The sequence below is a fragment of the Gekko japonicus genome, unplaced genomic scaffold, assembly GCF_001447785.1.
Source record: "Gekko japonicus isolate JY-2015 unplaced genomic scaffold, Gekko_japonicus_V1.1 scaffold239, whole genome shotgun sequence".
Lineage (NCBI taxonomy): Eukaryota > Metazoa > Chordata > Lepidosauria > Squamata > Gekkonidae > Gekko > Gekko japonicus.
This window is the reverse complement of record NW_015163611.1, coordinates 778,246-800,504: the sequence shown is the minus strand read 5'-3', so window position 1 is coordinate 800,504 and position 22,259 is coordinate 778,246. Positions and strand designations below refer to the sequence as shown.

General features: G+C 43.6%; 1 protein-coding gene across 2 annotated transcripts in view; it reads right to left on the bottom strand.

Moving 5' to 3' along the window:
* Positions 1-22,259, bottom strand: part of KLHL29 (kelch like family member 29) — a 554,920-nt gene that overhangs the window by 387,183 nt on the left and 145,478 nt on the right. The gene's annotated exons all lie outside the window — the stretch shown is intronic.

Genomic DNA, 22,259 nt, shown 5'->3' with positions numbered 1-22,259 from the left:
GATCTGTCACTCAGAAGCTGTTCCTATCCACTGGCTGAGTTGCCTGAGTCTCGCCTCCTGATCCTCTCCCCCCAATAGCCAGTTGGAACACAGAGGTTATTTGCATATTTGGCCTGATTGGCCTTTGCCTCTAACATTCTAAACAGTTTGTGATTGCTGTTGGGAGTAATTGAATGTGTCCTGAGGTAAAATACATATCCCAATTTTCCCTTAAAGGGTCACTGGAGTTGCCAAAATACATATTCCAATCTTCCCTTAAATGGTCACTGGAGTTGCAAATCTCCCTGTGGGGCCTGGAGATCTCCCAGAAATCACCGTGTTCCCCAGCCACAGCACATCATTTCCCCTACCGAAAATTTCCCAGCTATTACAATGGTTGCTTTGGGCAGCAGACTCTATGGCATTATACCCTGCTGAAGTCCCTCCGCACTCCAAACCCTGCCCTCCCCAGGCTCTACCCCACAAATCTACAGGTCTGGCCCTCCCCTTAGTATTGCCAGCCTTCAGGCAGCACCTGGAGATCTCCAAGATCAGTTCTCCTGGAGAAAATGGCTGATTTGGGCAATGGAGTCTATGGAATTATACCCTGCTGAGGTCCCTCTACACCCCAAACCCTGCCCTCCCCAGGCTCTGCCCCGCAAATCTACAGGTATTTCCCAACCCAGAGTTGGCAACCCTGTAACTGGCCATGGAACCGCTTTCCAGACCCTTGGAACGCAGAAGACATGGCACAGGAGGAGGTGCTTTTCTACCTTAGCTGCCACTGCATAACCCAAAATCAACATAAGTCAGGGGTGGAGGGAACCATACTTGCTACCATGAGGCTGTCCTCCCATACTACCCACTTGGGGCAGCAAAATGACTTGAGACAGCTCTGCCTTATAGCTAAGCAGAAGAAAATAAACATAGCTTGCCTCCCTCTATTTTCCCCTTCCCTCTGCTGCCCCACCAACCACAGCCGGGACAGTAACCTGGAGCTTCCTTCTAGAGCTCGCTGTATCTCTTCCCACAATGGGCCTTACTCCTAGTCATATAATATATGTATATATTATGAGAGATATGAAATTGTGTTTGTGTGTGATTCTTTCCCGTAGACCCACAGCCCACAGGGTTAAACTTTTACTTGTGATATGAACAAAACACTGAGAAAAATAAGATATAAGTAACAATGTTTCACTTCCACTGAACTTTTGAACTGAGGTCCTATTCCTGCGTTTGGGATTTTTTAATTGCAAATTTTCTATTTTCAGCCTGCTCTAAACAGCTCATCTGCACAGTTCGACTGTGCCAGACATCCTCTCCTCAGCTCCTAAACTGCCAACTCCTCTACTACTAACTCCTGTCATTTTCAACTGCTCTTTTCCCAACCTGATTCTCAACAATCCATCTGCTCTCATTGGTTGGTCTTAGGGAGAGGTGGAACCTAGCTTGTCTGTCACACTGCCTCACTTCAGGAATGGTCGGTAGAAAAGCCTGATCTTAATTGGCCTCCAAAATGAGCTAGAAGAGCACCATGAGGAGGAGAGTTCCAGGGTATGACAGCACCTATCAAAAAGACCCTGCTCCTGGCAGATGGAAACTTTGATTCTATCCAAGATGGAAGATGGAGTGTGGCCTTGTGGAGTTGCTTCATTTTGGAAGATTCTTAGCCCCCCCCCCATTACATTAACAAGTTGTGTTGAAAAACTATGGAACTGAGAAGTCTTTTCTCCCTTATCTCCATTCAGAGATTCTCTTCATGTAAACTAATTTATATGAATAGAAATGTCCAAAGAATGATTAAGTTTATTGTATAATGAATACTGTATAGCTTCCATTCTCCTTGTTATACCTCAAGACTGTACAGTTCAAGAGAGTAAACTTCCCTTCTTCAGAGTCTCCACACACATTGTTTGGACTGTGGCATGGATCCCTCAAGATGCCCTTGCACAAGTGGATGTGCTTGCCACAATGTGGACCCTCCAATTTTTATGCATCCCCCCCTTTTTACTATAGACCCTCCACCATGCAATATCCCACAGTGTTATGGAGAATACCATGCCTCACCACAGCAGCTTTTCTGGGGCATTGGGAGGCAAAACAGCCCAATTTTGTAAACAGAATCTCATTCACAATTCAAACTATGGAGTGTGTGTGTGTGTCCGTGCGTGCACATGGAGGGGATGTTTTGTTTTTATTCTTTTCAGCTCTTTCCTAGATACACAGTCCTAGTAAGCAGGTACGTACAGTAAAATGGTGAATAAAGTGAAATTGGGTCTACACGTGGTATGATCTTAGAAAACCAGGAACTGGAACCACTTTGAACAACATATGGTTACATATTGTCATACAAGGGGGAAAGCACATAGTTTTTCCTCTTGGGTATCAGCATGTACATTCAGGGCTACAGAAGTGCTTCAAGAACTAGGCTTCCAAAATACAAAGGAGGCACAAGGACTTTATGCAATTTTCAAACTTGCAAGCAGGTTTCAGAAATTACTTTGCCAGGCTCCAACCAGCTCAACTAGTACAGTGAGATATGACAATGGAAAATGTGCCAACCATGCTTTTTGTATCCCTGAAACTCCTAACCCAGGGTCTCCTCTGGCTGACTTGCATCCCTTCAACTGGGTAAAAAGTGTTAAAGGTTCTGCCTAGCACACATACGTTTTTTGCTGACAGCTCTGTTGCATAGGGTTGTTTTAAATGCAACTTAACTGTCAACACTGTAGCACCCATCCAACTCTCTCACATACAGCATGACATGAAAACTTAAATAGCACTAAGCTCCCATTTTTTGTTTTTTGTTTAAAAAAATAATAATTCTTGGGGATATTTACTTTCGAGCACCACTTTTATTCACTTCCATTGCATGTGAACTGCCTACTGTGGACCTTCAGAAGTAGATGAATTTAGCCACGTTAGCTAGATGGATGATGAAGCCACAGCATACTTAGCATATTTTTAAATATCAGAAGCTGTACATGAGGCTCAATCAAATCATACAAAAGTTTCAATATATACATGCTCAAATCACAAAAATAAAGACAGGTTGCTGTAACTGGTGATCTTCGAGTGGTCATCTGTGCATTCACACCCTTGGGAATAGACTGTGCCTGCGCTGACCCTGTTATACAGTTAGCAAGCCAAAGGGATTTTCGCGCCCACTCCCAGGTCATGCGCCGGGCTCCACTGTGCATGATCAAGGAGGGGCACGCAGATCCCGCCAGTTCCTTCTGACTGCCGCCCAACAGCCTTCAAAGAACAAGATGAAGGGCCGAGAGCAGAGGGGAAGGAGGGCGGGTGGTGTGAATGCACAGATGACCACTCGAAGATCACCAGTTACAGGTAAGCAACCTGTCTATCTTCTTCGTGGTCTCTGTGCATCACACCCTTGGGAGACTAACAAGCAGTAAACACATACCTGGAGGAGGGGCCAAGGCCCTACATCTGCGCTGCCTGTAACACTGCTCGACCCACTGCCGCACGTCTACTGAGTCATGTATCAAGGGAGTAATGCTTCACGAAAGTGAGGAGAGTAGCCCAAGTCGTGGCGTTGCAGATGTCTTCTAAAGACACACCTCTCAAGAAAGCGGTAGATGTTGCCACTGCCCTCATGGAATGAGCCCGAAGTTGTCCCGGGAGCGGCCTTCATGCCAGAGTATAACGAAGTTTGATAACCTCCACAATCCACTTGGATAAACGTTGTGAGGAAATTTTCTTCCCTTGGGAAGGCAAACTATGAGATACGAACAATGCCGGAGACTTACGGAAAGACTTGGTTCTACCCAAATAAAATAAGAGCGCTCTCTTAACATCCAGAGAGTGCAGCCTGCGCTCTTCCTCATTGGAGGGAGACGGAAAAAATGTGGGAAGAACTATGTCAGAATGAAAATGAAACTCTGACACAACTTTAGGCAAAAAGGAAATGTCCAAAACGAGCAAAACCCCTTGAGGGGAAAAATTAAGATATGGTGAGTCACATCTAAGTGCAGACAATTCGCTCACTCTATGAGCGGAGGTAATGGCCACCAAAAACGCTGTTTTCAACTATAATAACTTTAAACTGCAAGTGGTCAAAGGTTCAAAGGGCTTACCAGTCAAAAAGGTGAGGACCAAAGCTAAATTCCAAGCCGGAATAGGTTCACGACGAGGGGGGTACATATGTATGAAACCTTTACAGAACTTCTTTGTTTGTGGGTGAGAAAAAACTGAAAAGCCATCTATGGATGGATGGTGCGCTGACACCGCAGCTAGATAAACTTTCGCAGAAGAGAAACTGAGTCCCATGTCCATTCTAGACAAAATAAAACCAAAAATTGACCTCAAATCAGACGGGGGAGGAAGCAATTTGAGAGAGGCCAAATACTGCAGAAATTTGGTCCACTTCCCATCATACAAGGCTCTAGTGGAAGATTTGCGACAATTGAGAAGAACTTCATCTATTCTGTCATGTATTACGAAAAGTGTATGCTCCACACTGTCAACTTGAAGCTCAGTGGATCGTGATGCAGAATCTGGCCCCGTTGGGCCAGAAGAAGATCCGGTACCCGAGGGAAGTGGATGAAGTGACCCTTGGATAGGTGAAGTAGACGTGGGAACCAATGTTGGCAAGGCCACCACGGGGTCACCAGGAGACAACGAGGTTTTCCTGTTGGATCTTGATGAGGACCCGGTGAATGAGGAAGGGGAGGAAAAGAGAAACACAAAGTGAGGTGTCCATGAGATCAATAGACCATCCCCCATGGACAGAGGGTCTATTCCTGCCCTTGAACAAAACAGGCTGCATTTCGCACTGTGGTGAGTCGCAAAGACATAGACTTCAAGATGACCCAGAAGGTTGAAAATGGGCCAAAGGTACTTCCAGTTGAGTTCCCATTCGTGGTCCGCTGCTCCCCCGCATGAGTTGCTCCCCCTCTGCTTAAGAAGTCCGCACGGACGTTCAGAATTCCTGGCAGATGAGCAGCCCGGATGACCGATTTCCATTGGAGGCAGTCCACCCAGATGCTTAAGGCCAGCCGGCAAAGCGCTCTGGACACTGTGCCTCCTTGACGATTGATGTAAGACACGGTGGTTGTGTTGTCTGTAAAAATCATGACTACATTCCCTGCTACCGTGCATTGGAATGACCGGAGGGCATAATGTATCGCCAGAAGCTCCAGGTAGTTGATATGGTGGTTTGACAATTGAGGGTCCCATTGTGCCCCTACAGACATCCCTTTCATGTGAGTACTCCATCCCCATAAAGAGGCATCTGTGGTGATCAATACAGTCGTAGCGGGAAGTTGGAATGGAGCCCCTGCAAATAAGTTGGTCTCGGATAGCCACCATCGAAGAGAATGGAGGACATGAGGAGGAACCGTGATGGGTAGGTCCGGAGGATGACTTTGGGGACAGAATTTCTTTAGAAACCACAATTGTAACGGGCGCATGCAGAGACGTGCACACATGAGCACCGAAGTGTTGGCTGCCATGAGTCCCAACAACCTTTGGATGTGGACTGCTGAAGTTTTGTTTGATTGGAATAACAGTTGAATCTCGTAACAGAGAGACTCCGCTCTCTGACGGGGGAGGTAGGCCCGAGCGTCCAGAGAATCGATGACAGCCCCGATGAATTGTACTCGAGTCACAGGCTGACGCATGGACTTCTGAAGATTTACAAGAACACCCAGAGATGTCAGAGTTGAAAGAGTGATGTCGATATGACGAATGAGGACTTCTTTTGATTCTGCAACCAGCAACCAATAGTCTATATATGGGAATACTTGAATTCCCTGGAGACGCAGATGTGCCACTATGACAACCATCACCTTTGTAAAGACCCTGGGGGCGGTAGAAAGCCCAAAGGGAAGAGCCTTGAATTGGTAATGTACCAGCACCCTCAAAAGGAAGATCCTCCACTATAGATCGAGTGTCTCGAAGCTCCCGAAGCGGGGAGAGGGGCGTCCGAAGGCAAAGTAGACATCGAAGCATGCCCAGACGTCTCCAAAGGAGAGGAAGACTGTGGGGAAAGAGCCTTCTCCATGAGCGCCAAGTGCAACCGAGTAGCTCTATTTTTTCGAGTTTGGTTCGAAAAACTTTGGCAATGTCGACATGAAGCAATGCGGTGTGATTCCCCTAGGCACAACAAACAATGTGAATGTCCGTCCGAGGGGGAAATCTTTAGTTCACAGGACTTACACCGCTTGAAGAAGCCCCATTGCGCAGCCATAGGCCGGCAGAGAGGAAAACAATTCAAAGTTGAACCCGAAAGAAAAAATACTCTAAACTAAGAGAAAAATTAAAGAAAAAGGCTAACTAACGCAGAAAAGTACAAGTTATAGGTAAATACTTAACCGACCGAAGCAAGGCGTCCTACCAGCGCGGCAGTCAGAAAAGAACTGGCGGGATCTGCGTGCCCCTCCTTGGTCATGCACAGTGGAGCCCGGCGCGTGACCTGGGAGTGGGTGCGAAAATCCCTTTGGCTTGCTAACGGTACTGAACAGGGTCAGCACGGGTGCATTCTATTCCCAAGGGTGTGATGCACATAGACCACGAAGAAGATTGTCTGCTTTTATACTGTAGACGTGAAAAACATTTACATAGAGATGTGTGCATAAAACTGACCGATCCTTTGCATTACCCTGACTTGGACAGCCCAGGCTACTCTGATTAGATCTCAGAAACCAAGCAGGGTCGACCCTGTTTAGTACTTGGATGGTAGACCACTGAGGAAGTCCAGGGTTGCTACACAGATGTAGGCAATGGCAAACTACCTCTGTTCATCTTTTGCACTGAAAACCCTGCGAGGGGTTACCGTGGCTTGAAGGCACTTTAGACACACACACACAAACATCCTTTACATTTGAATAAAATGAAAGTAATCATCCAATACTCATATTCTCATTTTAAGCCTACTTGCTTATACTGTGACAGTCCGTCATGTATGAATAGCTATAAAATTAAGCTGACTGCCTACTCCTCTGGATGAATGTTTCTGGAAAGGTTCATAGGATAGTTTATAAAGAGCTCCATAAAAATACCCAACCAGCCTCACAGAGAAGTTAAATCCACTGTTTCTTTAACTCATAAGGATTCCAGAAGCGTTTACCAAGTGTTTGTAAAGGCTTAAATCAAAACACATCCTGGAAGTAGAAATATTTGAACAAAAAGTCCTTCTTGATTTGTCAAATACTGACTTCAAAGTTCTTGGGGTTTTTTTTGTCCTGCTGTTGCTGATAAATCACAAACGCCGATGGCCACATAAGGTATGTGCTTCCCATTCTGCTGTCAAGTTTTTGGTGATTCATCAGAGATAGTTGGGGAAATAAAGGAACTTGAACCTTGATCTTGGCAGACAGTAAGTAGCCCAACAGATATTACACAATAAAGCCAAGCAAACAAAACCATCTGGAGGGGGGGGGGAGACACCAAACAGAAGAACACAACACAGACGTTACCACAATGCATAATGGAGGGATCATTCTGAACTGTGAAGTGTGTGATGGGTCTGAATCTAAGGGCAGGTTCACTTATGCATATTCATCAGTCCAAGACTCTAGCAGATGTTGACTGATATGTGTGAATGAGTCATCACAGATCAAACACTACAGAGAGAACTTTCATATTATCTCACATCACCTCAAGCCATGAAGACAGTTCACATATTCAGTTGCAAGTCATCAGGCGTCAAGTAACTGTGATCTATAGGTATGTACAAAGAAGCCTTTAGGATTGCCTCAACCTCTTGTTGCCTTTTTATTTATTTTCTTGTTCAAAATATCGATTCCCCCCCCCTTTCAGCTTAACAGATTCTCAAGAGCCTTACCACAACATAAAAACTAAAACTAGGCAGGATTTGCTCAGTCGAGATGATGTGGGTTGACATAGACACAGTTGCTGGTTCTGAGATGGTTTATTGCTAACTGTACTGGTTTGTAGGTGTATTTTATGGCTGGATATTCTGTCTTGTGCAAGAATTATTATGTGAAATGGTTTTAGTTGGTTTATGGTGATGAGTTACTACTGTATACTTTCTTATCTCGGTACCCACCTTGGATCTCAGCTTTGTTGGGAGGAGGAGGAGGAGATTGGATTTACACCCCGCCCTTCACTATCCAAAGGAGTCTCAGAGTGGCTTACAATCTCCTTACCATCTCCTTTCCCTTCCCTGCCCCACAACAGACACCTTAACCTAACAAATAGACAAATAGGCTAACCCCGCCAAAAAACCCAGGATGCCGTAGCTGCCCATCCCTCCTATAAAAACCCCAAGCCTCTTGAACACTAATATATATTTTTAAATGTATACAATTTAAAAGGTAATGTACCCCTGAAACAAACATACTCTGACCATATATATGGGAGGGGGCTGTGGCTCAGTGGTAGAGCATCTGCTTCGCATGCAGAAGGCCCCAGGTTCAGTCCATTTCAAAGAACCAGGTGAAGGACCTCTGCCTGAGACCCTGGAGAGAAGCTATCAGATGGAGCAGAGAATACTAGCCTTGATAGACCAGTCTGAATCAGTATAAATCAGCTTCATTTTTCTTTATTCTGTAATCGGTCTTGAGTCATAGTGAGAAGGTGGGCTATAAATAAGCTAGCTGAATAAATAAATAAGCATTTCTGTGTGCATATATAGGGAGATTGTTGTACTTTACTGTAGCTCTCTGCTACGCATATATGTGGCAGTAAACAAAGGCTTTATGTTAAAAAACAGAAAAAGAGCAATTCAAGTGTTTTTCCTTTATAAATATGCGGGGGGGGGCGCGGGGGAGAGACATCAGCCACAGACTGCTACAAATCATGCTGGCTGCATTAATTATGGGATTTCACCTCTCTTAATTTTTTTTTCCTTTGGCGTTCTGAAAACAGTTTGATGAAATAACCTATTGTGAGTAATCAACAGTAATAACATTGCTCAGGCAGGCCATAAATAATAATGAAAAGAGCATCACAGGGATAATGTTTGCAGCCACAAAGAGGGAAAAACAAAACTAGTAAAAAAAACCAAACATATCCAGTAACCCAAGAACATGAAACAGAGATGCAGAAATGAAAGAGCAAATACATGGATTTATTTTTAAAGGATTCCATAAAAGTTATATAAATAAGATTTGGCATGGGGGGGGGAATCATCCATTTTATACAAAACAGGTGGTACAATGGACAATGTCAAGTGTATTTGATTACTTTACTGTATATCCCAACTTCAGCAAGATTGATACATAATGATGATGTAGTAGCAGCATTTGGCAAGTACATCAAGAGGCACCTTTCTGGGTCGTCTTGTCTTCAGAAATCAATTGTTAGGCACACTGACGAATGTCAACAGCACGAAACCCACACACTGTGCATTACTTAGTTCGGAATAGCTTACCATCCCACCCCCACCCACCCCATTTAAAATAATGAATGTACATTAGAATCAGTAGCTTCTATTCAAACAACCATGGACTTCGCGAAGCACGACTCTCCTGTTTTCTCCCCCTGTTGCGGCCCAGGGAGACTCCCAACATTTTGTTGCTGGGGGGTCAGTGGGTTCTCGGGATCGTCACCATAGAGGGCAAAGTGGGAGGGGGTAATCAGTGGAAATCACCACCCTCTCTTCCACAAATGGAAATGCCATTCCATCAGAGGAACTGAGATACACCCCTTCCCCAGTTTCACCCATAGATAGGGATTGAAAGAATTTACCCAAATTTAGTATGACACGGTTATCAAGGGGAAAAGTGCTTTGGGTTTATGCTCCATAATCTATATTCAGATAAAATCCACAACTGTCAACCTTCTACAAACAATACCATACCGTCTACAAACACATACATGTGTGAAGCTGACTTAAATTAGACCGCTGGTCCATCAAAGTCAGTATTGTCTACTCAGACTGGCAGTGGTTCTTCAAGGTCTCAAGTACAGGTATTTTACATCACCTACTACCAGTTCTTTTCAAGCGGAGATGCTGGGGATTGAACCAGGGATCTCCTGCATGCCAAGCAGATACTCTACCACTGAGCCACAGCCCCACAGCATCCTCTTTTTTCTTGCATGCTGTCCAAATGACAACAAAAAGAAGCTAAACATCAATAACAGAGGTGTGGCATCTTAAACAGTAATACAGTCATTGTGTCATACATTTCTGTAGCTTTGGCTCATGAAAGACTGTACCATAATAAATGTGTTCCTCTTCATTGTGCTACAGGGCACTTTGTTTTGAATGCAACAGATCAATAAATCTGAAAACAAGTTGATTCTCCTAAACAGCTGAAGAGCTGAATCACCACAAGAGAATAAAGACTGCATTCACTCAAGAATGGACACTTACTTCAAAAGTTAATTTCTACAGACTCGCATTTCTGAAAAGCTAATTTGAGGCTCCCATCTTTGAATCTCCTGTCAGGCTTGCGCTGATCAGTTATGCGTGCACTTATGCACAACACAGCCTTTTGCACATGGAGCATCCCAATTATGAATGTTCAGGTGTGTATGTAACATAGTGCTTTTTCCACACCGAAAAGAGTTCTGCCAGAAAACATTTTTAAATATTTATGAAACACTGGAGTAGCGTTGGACTGTAAACACTCCAAGCAGCACACTCCAATGGAGTGACAAATGAAAGCCAAGTAATGTCATCTGTTCCTCCAAGCACTGAAAACACTCCAAAGGGGAAAAGGAACAGCAAGCAAGCAAAGGAGAAATATAGGCTGCAGAGTATTCCCCCTCGACCACAGCCCCGGCTACCATTCAACCATTTTTTTCACCTTTACTAACCACCACATCGAATAAGGATACAAGAAGAAGAAAGCAAACTCCCCCTCCCACAAACCATCAATATGAAAGAGTTCCAAGAAGACATATCCAACACGACCGCCTTTTCCTTGAAGTGGGAACCACTATACAGAATCAAAATGAAAAGGTTTAATTAGGTATGTCGAGAAAAGAAATCCTGCACGATTCAAAAAAACAAGTTGGGTAAGCAGTTGATCTGTTAACTTTCCCACTGGCTGTGTTTTCATATAATAGTCCTTAAAACGTGCTCTAGGGTTGTTGTTGTTGTTCAAGGGTTGTTGTTGTTGTTCAATCGCACAGTCGAGTCCGACTCTTCACGACCCCATGCACAAGATCTCGCCAGGCCCTCCTGTTTTCCGCCATCCTCTGAAGTTGGCTCAATTTCATGTTCGTTGCATCTCTGACACTGTCTAACCATCTCATCCTTTGCCGTCCCCGTCTTCTTTGACCTTCAATCTTTCCCAGCATCAGGGTCTTCTCCAGTGAGTGCTCCCTTCTCATTTGGTGGCCAAAGTATTTGAGCTTCAGTTTCATTATCTGGCCTTCCAGGGAACAGTCAGGGTTGATTTCTTTTAGGATTGACTGATTTGATCTTCTTGCAGTCCAAGGGACTCTCAAGAGTCTTCTCCAGCACCAGAGTTCAAAAGAATCTATTCTTCGGTGCTCAGCCTTCCTTATAGTCCAACTCTCGCAGCCATACATGACTACTGGGAATACCATTGCTTTGAATGCGAATGCTGGTTTACCTGTCCTAAATGTCATACCTCCACTTCTGTGAAATGTGAATCTTGGGGGGTGGGATATTTATTTATTTATTTATTATGTTGTTCATAGTCCACCTTTCTCACTTGGACTCAAGGTGGATTACAATCTACAATTGTGATGTACTGACCCCCAAAAGCAGGATGCTTAGTGCATCAAATTCAGATTGACAGGCTGCTGACTGTGTGCACCCCTCCTCTCTCTGATTGGTCAGTGCCAGCTGAGGAGAGCTTTAAGAACAGCTGAGTGCTGAGGAAAGGGGTCTTTTCCTCCTTGTTTAATCTCTGGCATATCAGAAGCCAGAGGGAAACAGACAAGTTCACTTGTGAAGTGAAGGGACACAACTCCTTGCCCTTACTGTGTACTATCAAATCTGAAGAATTCCATATAAGAACTTTAGTCTAAGCATCAGCCAAGCTGAAAACAGTTTATTTCACTGGGTCAAGAACTGAGGGTCAGTTTTGGCAGGAAGGACTGGTCAGTAGGTTGCAGCTGCCAGTCTAGCCAAACAGAAAATTGTTTCTAGGAAAAGGAGAATATTTCCTTTTCAGTTATTTTGTGGATTCAAAACTGAAGGAACCCCTAGATTGGGTGAAAAAGAAAACAGTATTAGACTCCTCTAGAGTCCAAGGGAAAGCTGTAACACCACAGGGAGGGAGAATAAGTATAGGCAGGGCTCATTTCCTGCAGGAGCGCACAGGAGCAGAGCTCCGGCAGTAAAGAGCCCAGGGGGCGGCCACATGCAACAAGCCCCGCCCCCTGCTCACAGCAGCCCTCAGTCAGATCAAGAAGCAGCCAGGTAAGTTGCAGAGCCCCCCACCCCGCCCAAAACAGTCCAGTGGCACCTTTAAGACCAAGTTTAATTCAGGTACAAGTTCTCCCTCCTCTGCGAGGACAGATCTGCACGTTCCCCCCCCCCCAATAGCTAGCAATCCAAAACAGTACAGTGGAGTCTGAGCGGTGGGTGTTGCCTTCTGACACACTTCAGGTGATGTACGGGGATGTGGTGTATGCAAATAAGTTATGCTAATGAGGTATGCTAATGAACTCCTGCACCTCTTTTTCTATGAAATGACCCCTGAGTATAGGAAGAAAGTACCAATCTCCAGGAAACTAAGATAGTTATTTGAATCTTTACTAAGACACGTTGTCACTGTTAAGAAATCTCCAAGACAAACAAACCTGTTAATAACTCAGTTTCTAAGGAACTAAACTTCAACAATACTTTGTTGCCTGTTCAAAATATCATAATTTGTAAATACAACAAAATTTACCTGTTTTCTCATCCACTCTATATTCCTAACCCAACCGTGCCTGTTTAATAAAATCATCATTCCTGTTTGAACTTTACTTCATTTCAAGTGCCATTTACAAAGGAAATAACAAGTGGGCTCCTGCTTATATAAATCTCTGGCCTGGGCAAATGCCAAATATATTCGCCATCACAGGATGGGACACTCAGAAAGTCATAAACCATTTACTACCACATGTTACCAAGGGGCTGCTCATACAGAATGGGAAACAACTATTTAGCATTTTGGCGGGAAAATCTGCCTCACAGAAAAAGAGCAGCAGGGGTCCGTCAAAACAATCAATCCAATCGATGGACAGGACATTCAGTAAACAATGTAATAGGACTTAGGGTTGTAGAACCAACCAGAAGTCTAAAAAAAACAACTGAAGCAAAGCATAAGTATTAACATGACAAATGATGAAAAATCCCATAGTAGGATCCTAGTTTCAACAAGCTATACACAATAGTATAGACCACACTCCCTACTAATTTAGTACAGTGCAAGTCTATTGCCTGCATAGAAAAATGTGGGCGAGATTAGCGAATTAGGCACACCTGTCCTAGTCTTCAGCCTATATCCCAGACTCTGTAAATATCTGGATTGATCAGTAACTCTGATCAACAGGACATAGCCAGCACACGGATGGAGGGGAGGGGGGAAGCAGAATGGGGATAAAATAAACTGCTGCTGCCTTGAGAGGCAGACTGATTTCTCTACCCTCAAGAGAGTTGTCTCGCGTGATTCTTCAGAAAAACCCTCTGGAGTAAGTCAGTTTTGCATAGTTTGACGAAAGCCGTGAGAGGAGGAGCCTTCCTGATCTCCTCAAGCATAGCTCAAAACTGATGAGACTTCCAACTTGGTGTGTAACAACAACGTGTTTCAAATTACTTCCAGGAGTCAAAATGGAATATGTATGAAACTGGTAGCCATGTTGGAAAGATAATGTGAAGGTAGACAAGAAGACCCCTGAACCCAGTAAACTGTGGCTTTAACATAAATAACTGTAATTCACTCTGCAAGTCATTATGCATTAAAAAAAAATCTATGAATTAATACATACAGAACTGCAAGATACACAATACAATTATTTTATGATAAGTTCTTTACAGAACATTCTAGTCTCAGTGACACATGAAGCGGTCTTTTACTGAATCAGGCCATTGGTCCAATAAGGTCAATATTCTCTACTCCAGCTGTCCCCAACCTTTTTGCGCCTGCGGGGACATTTCAAATTTTGTGTGGTGAGCACCACCCCAAAATGGCTGCCACAGGAAGTGCAGCTAAATGGAATACCTCCCTACTCACACACTCTGGGAAGAAGTGAATGGGAAATGGAACCACACACTGATTAAGGAAAGCCCAGGTGCTTTCCAGTCATCCTGAAGCTCCAACTGAAAAGCCGTTCAATAACAAGCCCTGCCTTACAATGCCCCCACCCTCTTTCTGAAGCTTGGCAGGCACCAAGGGAAGTACTGGCGGGCACCATGGTGCCAACAGGCACCATTTCTATTCAGACAGCAGGTCTCCAGGATCTCAGGCAAAGGCCTTTCACATCATCTATCACTTGATCTTTGACTGGAGATGCTGGTGACTGAATCAGGGGCCTTATACATGACAAGCAGATACTCTACCATTGAGCCATAGCCCCTTTCTATTGCTTGAAATAATAGATAACAACTGTCACATGATTTCTTACCATTCAAAGCTTTGATCATACCCATTAAACATCAATTCAAAACATTGTCCTTATTAGATTATCACTAGCAGCCAACGTTCCCCTTTCCCATTTCTCAACTTGCAAATTCTAGATCTCTAAACTCCCTTTGGTCCAGTCGATTATAAGGAACAACTGTCCCCAAACAGGTGGCTTACAAAAAATGTTGATGAATATTTTATGCACATTTTGTTTTCTTCCCTTAAAAAGTCTTTTAACTGCAACACAGTAACAAGGCCTTTTATTAATTTATTTAGAAAATGTATATGCTGCGTCTCCAGTTAAGCTGTTCAAGGCAGCTCACAACGTAGAGCACAATAAAATCATTAAACAACATGAAATCATTCAAATTAACATACTGTTAAAACCCCAGCCATTAAAAATCCAGTTTGATTCCACTTCCTTATGTTGACTGAAGACCAGTCAAATTATTACCACCCCCATAATTATCTGCTACTCACAGCATATGCTTCCTATCAATCAAATATGCCAGAGCTAAACTGGGGCCAAAGATGTTCCAGGAAAGTAGGGTTACAAATCAGTGTTAAGAAGAAGAAGAAGAAGATATTGGATTTATGCCCTGCCCTTCATTACCCAAGGGAGTCTCAGAGCGGCTTACAAACTCCTTTCCCTTCCCCTCCCCACAACAGACACCTGTGAGGTAGGTGGGGCTGAGAGAGCTCTGACAGAAACTGCTCTTTTTCAAGACCAGCTGTGCCAGAACTATGGCTTGCTCAAGATCATCCAGCAGGTGGAAGAGTGGGGAATCAAACCTGGTTCTCCCAGATTAGAGTCTGCACACTTAATCACTACACCAAACTGGCTTTAAGTATCAAAGCAGGATCAAATGAATCATCCCTAACATATAACAAAGCAAGTCTATTACCAGCTTCTACTACTGCTTCAACAAAGTGGAGCCTTCTAATTTATAGGAATGCCAGGCTCCAGTTGGGGCCTGGGGATCCCCTGGAATTACAGATCATCGCCAGATTACAGAGATCACTTCCCCTGGAGAAAATGGATGCTTTGGAGGGTGGACTCTATGACACTGTACTCCACTGAGGTTCCCAGTCCTCCCAAGGCTCCATTCCCAAATCCTCAGAAGTTTCCCAGTTAGGATCTGGCAACTGTAACCCCCATCCCCCGCTGGTGGCCAGGGAAAACCTAGTTACCCTAAGCATTTGCATTCAAAACACTATCAGATTACTGAACTCAACTTTTACAAAGTGGAAATAAACCCAGCTCTCTCCCTCAACTTAATCACATCAGCTTATCAAATTCAGCCTAAAATCAATGTGAGGCCTTTTGATTTTTCTGCATACAGTGAAGCACATGGTAGGGTTTCCTTGTTATTTATTGTTAATTATTTCCAGGGCTTCTTTGGTAGAAAAAGCCCAGCAGGAACTCATTAGCATAACAGGCCAAACCCAACAGCAGAAACTCATTAGCATATTAGGCCACACCCTGACAGCACAGCTCATTAGCAGATTAGGCCACACACCCCATGTTAATAGAAGTGTGGTCATCCAGCCACACCCACCTTTTGCTTCTGTTTACCTTGTTTGTTGCAAAACCCAGGGCTTTTTTTGTAGCAGGAACTCCTTTGCATGTTAGGCCACACACCCCTAATGTAGCCAATCCTAATGTTTCTGCTGTTGGGTGTGGCCTATTATGCTAATAAGTTCCTGCTGGGTGTGGCCAACTCGGGAGCCAGCCGGAACTCCGTTCCTGTAGTTCCTGCCCCAAAATAGCCCTGATTATTTCCAACTCCATAATAATATTGATGTAATTACAGTTCTTTATATAAGATCTACCACTAAATTTTTTTTATTTTTCATGCCATCACGTCACAGTTGATTTATGGTGACCATGTAGCGGTTTCAAGACCGGAAACGTTTATAGATTGCTTGTCTCCATGTCACGGCCCTGGTATTCCTTGGTGGTCTCCCATCCAACCCACAGCCAACCCTGCTTAGCTTCGGAGAACCGGCCATCCTGAACGATCCAGGTCAGGGCACCTTTAAGTACTGCACCACAAAAGGGGGATTAAAACAGACACACCTTGACTTCAAGAAACTGTGAGAAAGGTGAAAAAAGAAAAGGAGACGTGCAGAAGAACAATGGTGCTGGAGAATGGGCAGGATGGGAAAACTTGAGCGGGAGGGAGGTGTATTCTTTTTGTTTTTGGATAAACATTTATTGAAATATCAAAATATATATGAACAAACAATAAAACGAGTAATAGACATCAACATTCAAAAACAGAGTAAAAATAAACAAGTAAACAGTCAAAATAGTTAAAGCAATTCAATATATAGCTATCATTTTAAGATTATCAGGAAGTGCTGCTTTGATCTTACTTTGGTTTTTCCATAAGCACATGGCAATGGGAAGCCCTGACAGATTGGAGAGCTACTGCCCGTCATATAGACTGTACTGAACTAGAACAATGGGCAATTGAGATACTTCCATACGTTCAAGAAACTAGCAGAAGGAAACAACCAAAATGCTCCTGAGTGTGCAAGCCAAGAAAGAGCAATGACATATTCCCTCTGTGACTTTCCCATTGGGGTGGAACTTGCTTTCCTTGGGCACCTGTCACATACTCAAAAGCCTGGGTATCTCCAAGAAGTGCTTTAAATATATATAGAAATCAATCAATCTGTATTGCATTAGCAAAAAAATAAAGCCATAGCAGCAATACAAAGTAAAACGCAAATGTCCAACAAAATAAAATTTGAACATTAATAAAATAATAAAGAATTGGGCATTTTTACAGAAAGAATTAAAATACAAAGTCATCATTAAAAGTATGTCTAATAATAAGAAAGGAAGAGCATACAGTCCAGAGACGAATTACAAATTACAAGTGACCCAGAGTGGGGCAGTTGCGAGTCAGACATACTTTCATCAGCACAACCCATCATGTTTTCATCCTTTATGATGGCAGAAGGAAATCTTGACATTTCCAAAGTAATGAATTTGTCCCTATCTGCCAATAATATGACTAATTTCTCCTGATCTGACCTTCCTGAGAAGTGGGATATTATGGTCCACAGAAATCTACTATGTTCTGCCTCATATCTTAGACATTGGAATATGATGTAGGACTAATCCTCAATAAACTTTTGATCACAGGAGCAGACACTTTTCCTATATGGGACCCCATTAAAATGACCTTCCAAGACAGCGAGCAGTAAAATATTTAAGTGTGCATTGGCAAAGGCCTTTCTGTACTTGCAATTCCTTAAATTGTTAAATAACACTGGAAGAATCAGGAAGATAGCTGTCTATAGAAGTATAGACCTACATCAGTTTGAGAACTCTGGTCTAACTATCTTTCTTTTATGAGTCGTTTGGCTGCCTAGAATCCAAGGGTCCTCAACTATTCTACTGAGAAGCCAAGACTAGCCACTAATCCCAAAACGAGACTGCACCGAGTTACGCTTCATCTCTCCATATGCCTGGGGATGTACAGAAGATGATCTTCAGCCAGTAATTACCATTTGTTCTAGAAATTAACAAGGCATAGAGATCTTTACTGGCGATTTTGCCTTTATTGAGTATTTTTATTAAATTGTTCAAAAGTAGAAATGAACTAAATAAATTATCGCCAGGGGTGTGCAATTTTTTTAAATCTGGTATTTTTCTTCTCAGGTCTATTAGACCTGAAAATTTTTTGGGATTTCCAAAAAAAATCCCAGATCCCAATACCTGTACAGTATTGAGATCCAATATTTTTTGAAAATCTTGAATTTTTTCAGGTTTGATAGACCCAAGAAGAAAAATAATGGTTAAAAAGAAAAAGAAAAAAGCCAACCCAGTCCTGTAGCTGGTTCAGCTTCTCCTGCAGCCTGGTTGAAACCGGGCTGCAGAAGCCAGCTCCAAGATTTGCTGTGCCATGGGGAGATTGTGCCCTGCAGCACGCAGATCCTGGCTGGGATGGTTTCTTCTAAAGTCCAGTTTACACTGGGATGAAGGAGAAGCCAGCCTGTGGATCAGCTGTGCCGCAGGGAGATTGTGCCCTGTGGCATGAAGATCCTGGCGGGGATGGGTTCTCCCTCAGTCCAATTTAAACCTGGTTTCATGAGAAGCCAGCCCCAAGATCTGCTGTGCTGTGGCTAGGAGATTGCTCCCCGCGGCACAGCAGATCCTGGGGCTGGCTTCTCCTGCACTGTGGTTTAAACCAGGCTGCAGGAGAAGCCAACCCCAAGATGAGCTAGCGGGAACAGTCTACTCATCCTGGCACCCTGGCAATCTGCTACTGTCTCTCCACTGTTTTTGGAACTACCCGGTAATTCCTGAATATATCTGGATTTTTGGGGGGATTTTTTTTTTTGTTTTCCCAAGACAACCTGGATACATTTGGGATGTCGAAATATATTTTCAGCTCAGTTAGATCTGAACGCACACCCCTAGTTATCACCTTCTATGGTTCTGCATAAAACATTTTGTTCAGAAACACGGCTGAGTTATCATGCACCAAGTATTTGGTGTGATGAAACATGTTCCAGTAACTACAAATACCAAACAACATAAAACCTCTGTGTATGTCTTATATATGTAAGTGGTTGTTTGTTTATATGTTGTATGTATGTGTATAATATGAAAAATAATAAAAGGGTACCTATGGGTACTTAAAAAAAACAGCTTCTCAAAAATGTAACGTGGGTGTAGGCAGCATTAAGATACATTTTAAATGCCTTCAAATATTAAACCTATTAGATTCAAATGTATTTTCCCATAACAATTAAATCAAGGGAATTTTTTTTACACTAACGAAAGCTGAGATTTTCAAAAGTGTAATGAGATCCAGTGGGGCACCTCTGCCCCAGAAATACTAAAAGGAGAGGACCAGTTACAAAAAGTATATTAGCTTCTTGGTTAGCAGTGTGCTATCCACCTTATCCCAAGGTTTATTCTTCAATGGATTTTTCTCATTTTAGCTAACAAGGTTTGCAGTCACATGTGACTCACTTAGGAGCCTGTCAAGACATACCCACTTAGTACTATTAAAGTCTTTCTTTATGCAGCACTGGAGCATCATTAGTTGCCAGCCTTCTATTTCTGGTTTATGTTTCCAATCTTTCTTCTCAGCTCCCTTCACAAACAGTTAAGAAAAAATTAGAATGAAGATTGCTAACACTGAGAAGGAACTTTCTGGAAACATTATTCTGAAATTGCACTATATTACAGTAAGGTGATGAGAGACGTTCCAGAGCCACTTCCTACATCTGGTTTCCTTCAGATAACAGACCAGTGGAACTTTAATATGGGCTTTGGAATATTTCCTATAGTTATAAAATTGCAAGCAGAACATAGGTGGAGGCAAAGAGGCATTCCTACAAGGTAGTGGAATCCACAATCTCCTGGCAACCCTTAATGGTGCATGTGTAGCGTCCCCCACCTTCCTTCACTTAAAGCTTGCTCTAGGCCAGTGGTTCTCAACCTGTAGCATGAGTAAATTGGCAAGGTTTTCATAATAATCACTAAAAACTCACTCTCCTTCAATCTCCATGTCCACCTGCAAGCGTAACATGCCTGCCACAGTTTATTCATTTTTAATAACAACAACAACAACAATAATAGAATGCCTGCAAGTCATTTGTGGGAGGTTCCCATCACTCCTCTGAGGGTTCCCTACCCTTTTCCATAGGAGACGCCCCTCCTTTACTCACAGCCAGCCTCAGAAAGGTGCTGGAAGGCACTCAGAGATGGCCCCTTCTAGTCCTTTCACACTTTTGGTTCTGACAGCAGTTTCAGCATGCAGGCTTTTCCCTCTCCTCCTTGGCTGGCCCTTCTGCCCCCTTTTTATTGTCCCCATCCTTCCTAGCTCCATCTCCCTCAATCTTCTTCTCTTCCCCAATCACAGCAGTTGATTTAACACCTATGACCCCGTCAGTGACTCACCCAGCCTTTCCCTCCTTCTGCAAGGGTGGGCTCAGCCTCTTTCCCCCATCCTGCCCTGTGGCTTCCTTCAGTGGGGTTCGTCCCTCCCCAATCTCCCTCGGGACTCTCTCTGCCTGAGGTGCTTTCTTGCCAATGGCTGGTGCCCCCAATCGGGTCCTCTTCTCCACTATCAGCCCTGCCTGCAGTCTCAGCCCTGGCCCCAACTCATAAGTCTGGGAGTGTCTGTTTCTTCGGGTCCTGTGCCGCCAGAATGTCCCTATTTGGCAGTGGTGCTACCAAGCTCAGGACCCTCCACAGCATTGAAGGGTGGCCAAGGCTGCCCTCAGCTACCTGTCATCCCAGGATGCCACTTGTCACAGCTGGAAAGGAAGGGAAGTTTGGGGGGTTTCCTGCACCGCCCATCATCCTGTGATGTCGGCCTTCCCTCCCAGCCAACCCAGGTGCATCTTCTATGTAGCAGCTGGGGAGGGTGGGGAAGTCTGGGGGCGGCCCCAGACATCTGGGAAAGTGGTCATTTTGTTTCAGTTACAGTAGGGACCAGGTTCTTTGACAGAGTTGTTGATGGAACATAAAGACGAAAGGTTGAGAACCACTGTTTATGTGTGTGCATGTAAAGTAACATCAAGTTGCAACAGGTTAGCCACTACCTTCCTCTGCATAGCAATCCTGGAATTCTCTGGTGGTCTCTCATTCAAATACTAACCAGGACTGACCCTAATTAGCTTCCAAGTTTTGACGAGGTTGGGTTAGCCTGAGTCATCCACCGTCTATACCACTGGTGTTTATACCAGTTAGTCTTTAATGTGCCACAGATCACTGTTGTTTTTTCCTGGAACAGATAAACAGAGCTGACCCCCCCTCTGGAATTTCTTCTGTCACTGCAGGCCACATCTGGTTACATGGCACTTCTGCAGAAGTCAAGCGTACAACTCCAATTAGTTTCATAGGCAGCATTTGTACTGGCACTGTAGCAGTGGTTTTGCCCACCCTGATGTGCATACTTTTCAGGAGTAAATTATGTGTCAAGTTCATTTAGGTCATGCTGTAAGGAAGTATGCCAGTTTTTGTACATGACCTTGATTCAGGCTGATGTTAAATATTTGCCACAAAACCCTCACTGTAATTTTGCTCATCGCTCCTCAAATCATTATTAGCAAGTTGTGTAGTGGAAACTGTAATAGTGGGGTTTGTGTGCACATATTTGTAAAAAATGAACATTTTAACAGTGATTCTGCAGACTGACAGCGCATAATCAGTCCTTAGCTAGCAGAGTCAAGGAAGTTATGCAAGGCACGAAGTTTCCCTTTACAAAAACAACGAAAGTCTTGCCCCAATGAGGAAAACAAAAAAGAGCGCAAATTCATGCAAAGCACATTCAAATCAACAATAAGGCAAATGAACAAAGAATGTCAGGAATATGTTGCTGCACATGTTAAAACAAACAATAACACTTAATTTAAATAAATAACAAACATAAAGCCAATTGGGGAAATGCTGGACTCTTAGAAAACATGGGTGTGTACTGACTGCATATAGGGAGACTGCAGACAAGCTAAATGAATACTGTGTGTTGTCATCACTATGGAACACAGAAAAATACATGGACCAGGCTTTGGGGGACACCATCTGAAGAACTAAGTCAAATAATGGTGGCAAAAGATGAAGTTCTAGGTTTGGAGGGTGGAGTCTATGGCTTTGTACCTGTCCGAGGTCCCACGCCTCCTGAAACCTCACCCTCTCCAGGCTCCATCCCTCACATCTCCAGGAATTTCCCACCTGGAGTTGGCAACCCTATCTCCTTCCAATCATCAACCTACCTTTATTTCCCCCTC